The sequence below is a fragment of the Montipora foliosa genome, chromosome 11 (genome assembly GCF_036669935.1).
Source record: "Montipora foliosa isolate CH-2021 chromosome 11, ASM3666993v2, whole genome shotgun sequence".
NCBI classification, from domain to species: domain Eukaryota; kingdom Metazoa; phylum Cnidaria; class Anthozoa; order Scleractinia; family Acroporidae; genus Montipora; species Montipora foliosa.
Window position 1 is genome coordinate 41,027,983 of NC_090879.1, and position 6,465 is coordinate 41,034,447.

Genomic DNA, 6,465 nt, shown 5'->3' on the forward strand with positions numbered 1-6,465 from the left:
ATGGCTCACAGCAAATAACTCCCTTTTCAAAGGAAATAGCTTTTCCTCCTGTTCCCTCTTTATGACCTTTAGCAGTGCATCCCAGGGCCAAGCGTTCCGATTTCTTTCTCCACACACGAGCCTTCGGTACACTTGCCTGATCTAGTGGATTTCGCTTGTGTGTGAAACCCGTACCATCTAAGTAGAAGCCAATTTCTTCCGTCCAAACATTTTCACTGTAATTCTGTTTCATGTGTTTCGCAAACCGCAATTTTGACCACCCGTTCTGTTTTTGGCCACTCATGCAAAGATTTGTGGGTATTTCTCAGGCCCATTTGACAGTCGACTTTGAAGAGGTCTAGTGCCTAAATTTGACAGCCACGAGATTTGTGTTCTTCGCCATTTGCAAAACTACAAGGTAAGCTTTAATTTGATACCAAATTCGACTATTTTAGGGACATTTTCGATTTTTTTCCTTTAGGTGAAGGTAGAAGATGACTAGTATTACTTTCTGGAGATTATTTGGCTGTGTTTGTGGTCAATTTTACCTCTTTTAGTGTCGATTTACGCTAAATGAAAACGATAGGATTTTAGCCAGTTGTATTGACTATTGACATGCAAAATTTGCTTGACATTGATCTTGTTTTGCTAAAGTTACACCGGCGAGATGTCATCACGTTATCCCATTGGAGAGTGGGCACGGCAGAGAAAGAAGAAACGACAGGTTTTAGTTGAAGCGAATAAGTCTATTCAAGAATTGGAAGGAAAAATTACAGAACTGAAGAGAAAAGTAAGTTAGGTAATTAATGCTGTAAAAAAATTATTTTTGGTTTTGTGATTACCTATTAATACTCAGATTTTTTTATCGAAGTAGTATTTTCGATTTGAAATGCAAAATTTAAGATCGCAAGTGTATTATTTGTTTTACAAATATAATATTGCATGCTGATAAATATCTTCTTTACCAAATAATAATGATGAGTAATTTCTTAGAGATCGATCTTGCAATAAAAACAAAGAATAAAAATCATAAGCACGTGACAATTAACTCGGAGTGGTCGAAACGTTGTGATTTTTTTGCATTACTTTCCTAGAGGCTGATATGATATCTTAAATCAGTAATAAATAAGATGTTGTAGGAGACATGCACTTGTGCAAAATATTTATGCAGAGCCGTAATTACAGCAATTCAGTATTTCGATGTTTCAAATAATTTTATCAGATCGTTATTTCAGTGTTTAAAATTCTAAAGTCACCCTTCCTTTTTTCTCTCTACAGCGAGGGTTATTAGACAATGAAATAGTGCATCTGCCAAGAGGACAACATGTTGTAATGCCAACCACTCTAGATGAAAACAACAGTGACAAGTGTGTTGGTTTGTCACACAACATTTCAGCTAAGAGAAGAAAGCTTACATATGATTCTGCCAAGAAAATTCACTCTACACCAAGTACAGAGCCTGAAGTTCAATGTGCAACTGCCAATGGACTTTGGAGCACCTTAGTAACAAATTGTAAAACTAAAGTAGTCACTGGCATACTTAAAAAGTTAAAAACTGTTTGTAAAGCAGTTGTACCACAGCTTGTGGCTAAATCTGTAGCTAAATTTGAAAAGTCCTCAAAGAATTTTCTCAGGTCTGTAAGTGTGCTATACAAGGGTGGAATTCTTAGCAAGAGAAAGTATTGTAATATTAGATCTTCAGAAATATTTGATTATGACATCCCAGCAAAGAAGCGAAAGCACACAGAGTTTGAAGAGGGTTGTAGATTACCTGCACTTGTACCTTACAAAGAGTTGATGAAATTTATAGAGGTACAAAATATTGGAGAACCTAATAGCATACCGCAGGCCCCTGCTGAAGGTCAAGTAGAAAAGGAAAATGAAGAAGTTAATAGAAACTTACTGCCAGTGGTCCCTGGTTATTATATTGACCTTAAAGAGCGTTTACTCCAAATGGCAGACCTCTACCTTCACATAGATGGCCATATACCTAATTTTCTCACATGGTTTGGTAAAGAAAAGGGTCATTTTCTAGTAGCAGTTGGCGCAGATGGTGCCCCTTTTGGTAAGGCTAATGAGGCTTGTGCATGGCTTATTTCATTTTTGAATGTTTTAGAAAGAATTGCCTCGCCAGATGACAATTTTTTGATTTGTGGCGCCAACTGTAAAGAAGATCACCCTGCAATGGTAGAATATGGCAAACAACTTAGATCAGAGATGACTGCTATTGCAAGTCAAACGTTTACAGTAAGAGATCAGCAGGTTAAGTTTGAATTTAAACTTGTTCCATCAGATATGAAGTGGCTTGCAAAATTTTCTGGAGAACTGAGCAATGCTGCTAAATACCCATGTTCTTTTGCAAATGTGCAACTTACTGAATTACAGGAAAGAGGGCAAAGCTTGAGTAACAATCCACAAAGTAAGTGGAAGCCATGGGAATATAAATTCAGGGAAGAAGTTGCGAAAAAGGTGACACAATTTAAAGAAAAACAGGGAAGGGCAGTTAATGCTGCTCAAGAGCAGACAATACGTACAAAAGTATGCAACTACATAGCAAGCCTTAAATCTAGACAAGAATTTGAGCCAATTCTTGGTCCAGTTATTCAGAATGCAAAATGTGATAATCTTCATGTGGGAAATAATTGCTGGGGGCATTGGCATAAGTTGCTTTTCACCCATGTTTTGGCTAAAGCAAAGATTCCCACCAGTGCAAAGTCTGTTTTTCACTTGGCAGAAGATAACTCTTTGCGTAGGCATTTGAAGGCCCTCTGGTTTAAATTAAAGTGCAAGAAGATGTATAATAAGATTTTGCGGTGGTTCAAAGAGAATCGAAAGTCATCTCCCTTTGAATTTCGGTTCACTGGGGAGGAAACGAAGAAATTTTGTGATGGCTTTATGTATCTTGTTGAAGCTCAAATTGAGGAGGGAAATATTGAGCAGGCCAAGAACTTTTTGTATTGTCTCTTGGGAGAATGGGTCTTCACCTAAGGAACTGCTTGTCCCTTGCCAGCAGAGTCTCCAATATTAGCTCCAGTGATCTACCCAGTTTAGAGCAGGATTGCAGACAGTATTTTAATTTGACATCATTATTTCATTCTGCAAATCTCAGTGTTTGGGCAATGGGCTACTGTGTACCCTTTCATACCAAACAGCTTTATGAAGATCTTGGTGTGGGTTTAGGAATTAACTCAATGCAGGGAAGAGTCTAAACACCAGCAACTTGCTTTGTTTGCCAGTTTTTGCCTTGTAAAACACAGATGGGTCAAAGTGTTTAGGCATGAGCATATGTCCAACATTTGGATAAGGCAACAGAATCCATTTCATGATACCTACAAGAAATGTAAAGACACGTATATTCCAAAGCGGTGCAACACTGCAGGATATTGTTCATGTGGTATGCCTTCAAGCACTGAAGGTGCATGCATGTACTGCTCATGTGAAATTTCAAAAGAAATTGTTGCTTGTGGTTCAGCGGGGAAAATAACATTAAAGATGAAAAAAATTCTTGCTGAAGCTCAAAAATGAATATCTTTTGTGAGGCTTGGCTGGATGATATCAGATTGGGGGTGTTCAAAGGTGGTAGCTAGAGAATTAAATATTGAGATAATAAGAGGTTTTTCTGAGGAAAGTTCATTGATAATAAGAGCTTTAATGTTATATGCTGTTTAAGGTTATAATGTTCTTGTTGGTTTCATAAAAATTACACTTTATCTGGATCTTAAATGCTATTGTTTTGTGTTATACAAACCCCTAAAATAAAACTTGATAACAAATCCACAAATTGGCCATTGAAGTAGATTGCTTTTGATATACATTGTATAATTTATATTCAGCTTGGCAGTGAAGCTTAGAGGACACAAAGTTGCCTACTATAATCAAATAATAACAATTTCACAACTTGTATGATATTTATGGGATAAATGTTGAAAACTGAAGATGGAAAGTATCTAATCTTTATGTGTTCAACCATAAAAATCAATAACCCTGTCATGGAAGGTCATAGTATGAACCCTGCCTTTGTCTCTGGCTTTCTCTCCTCTTGTCATAATTTATAATTACCTTTTTTGGGTAAGTATGGATATTTCCAAAAAAAAAAAAAAAACATAGTTAAATATATATATAGTTAAAATTTTGTACGGTCCATGCCCTGGTAATCATAATCATCTTGCAACTTAATTCTGATGTAAAAACAACAAAAGCAACTGGAATATTCCAATGTCAACCAATACAATATTCTTTATATAATAGTCCAAGTTATTCTTGCATTTTGATTGGCTCTCATTTGTGGCCTATGAGAGGGCAGACGCATAGTTGACGTCAGCATAAAAAAATTATTATATAAAACAGATAGATTCCTCTGTTCAGTAATAGATTACAGAAGACGTCAAAATGTGGTGAGAACATCAGTGACGCACTCAACTATCGCCTTTTGTTCTCACCACATTTTGACGTCGTGTGATCTATTACTGAGCAGACACACGGTAACATGGAATCTATTTCTTAACTGTTAAACACAACAGGAACTAAAACGTGCACAGTAGATTCATTGATTTCAAATAAACTGAGGAACTCCTTCTTCGTTCCAGACACCATAATAACACTTAATTTGAACCATTTCTGTGGAGTAAATGTATTTAAGCTGGAAAGGCCTATTTGCATCCACAAGTAGATCAGTGTGTCCCTTGCCTTTAATGCTTCTTCTAAACCCTATCTTTCCAGTTATTTGTCCATCTGAAAACCATCGCTCCAGCTTTCTTTTGTGAGACACTTCAATGACCTTTTCTTTTGCTTCGCCGTTTTTTTTTAAGTTGGTTCTGGATGTTTACTCCATACATGGATGTACAAGTAAGGATTTCCACTAAATGATCGAATATCTCCTGATGAAGTCTGTAGCAGAATTCTACAACCCATGGATTGGAATGTTTGGCGACGAAAAACTCTCTTCTGATTATCGACCTTTTCCAGTTGTCAAGCTCGCGGCAGGCCATGTCGTGCAAATTACAAGAAGACACTGTTAGTTTATCTCGAGCAGATATCCGTGAGTATGACTTCAAGGAATCTTCTTTCAATCGGTTCAACTCTTTAAACAAATCCTGGATCGCAAGCTTCTCAGGAACCGCTTCAGATGGCAAGGACTTCCAATATTTGGACTCGGTTTTTTCGTAGAAACTTCCAATCTCTTAAGAAAGACCTCTTATTATCTCGGTATTTAATTCTCTAGTGGCCATCTTTCGTCAACCTCGATCTGATATCATCCAGCTGAGCGGCCCAGGGGGCAGCCTCAATCTGGCGATAGGATAAATTCTGGCCAAAAATCCCCAGTGTGATCTTCTTCATTCATGACTCCTTTTTTGGCACACTGTAAATAAAAGTAGTTCTGCGAATTTAAAAAACGGGAAACTGTCCTGACAGAAACTCGCCCTGATCTATGCCTGCTTCTTCCATGAGTCTTTGGCACGTGAAATTCACCTCCTTTCTTCTCAGCACATTTAGACGTCTTATCAGTAGTCTCTTTTCCCTGTCGCTCAACTTGCACTTCGGACCCCGTTTGGAATGCATCCTAATACACCTTCTCTCCATATTTTTCTCATTTTTAATCCTGAAAACACTTCCGATAGAAATTTGGCACATCTTTGCAACTTTACGAATAGGCAGTCCCTTAACCCTGCATAAATAGTATGCCCGGGCCCGGGTCACGATGTCAATCGCACTTTTGAACACCATTGCGTACTGCTTATATTCGGTCGCTTGTTGATCGTATCCCTAACAATTCGCAAAATCTTCACGCCTTTCCCACGAAAATTCACAATAAAAACCACTAGAAACAGCCAGCACGTGCGATTAAAGAGACGTCAATAATTCTCCATCGCACACGTTGTTATCAAAGCAAGATCTACTATGCTTCCTCCCATCACTTAACACATTATTACGAATACAATACTAGACACAATTCGTTGGAACATGTTACACGAATGATCTAGAATCGTCGTGTTACAAGATGGCAGCTTATCCCTTCTCCCCCTCCCCCCAATTCAGTGTTGTTAGAAAAATTTTCGGACAACTTCTGGTAGTTTTGAAATCAACATTGAAGGAGGGGGGAAACGAGGATGGGTGTTCCAACAAATGCGACGAGTATTGAAACGCCTTTTTTATCTTGTTAATTTTTAGTCGATAATTCATTTTGCTTTGTCACGATGCCGCTTTCTTGATTTTGTTACGTTAGTTAGTTCTGGTTAATTTTAATTGCTGACAGCTTAGCGCTTTGTTCGAATTACTCCATTTTTTCTCAAATTACACGGTTCTTGTGTCAATTGGTGCTGAATGCTAAAGCATAAAAATTCCGCTACCACTGTTGCTGCTGTTTCTTATTCCATCGCCTTTAGGAGCTTACCAAAGTGAGTGTAATTTTCTATTATTATTTCTTTAAGTTTTTGTTACCGAGTTTCTGATTAGTTTCTATAGTGTACTTTCATTGTTATTGACCTA

At 37.6% G+C, this 6,465-nt stretch overlaps 1 pseudogene; it reads left to right on the plus strand.

Moving 5' to 3' along the window:
• Nucleotides 1-646: 646 nt before the first annotated feature.
• On the plus strand, nucleotides 647-3,504 carry LOC137975619 (uncharacterized; annotated as a pseudogene).
• The last annotated feature ends 2,961 nt before the right edge of the window (nucleotides 3,505-6,465 follow it).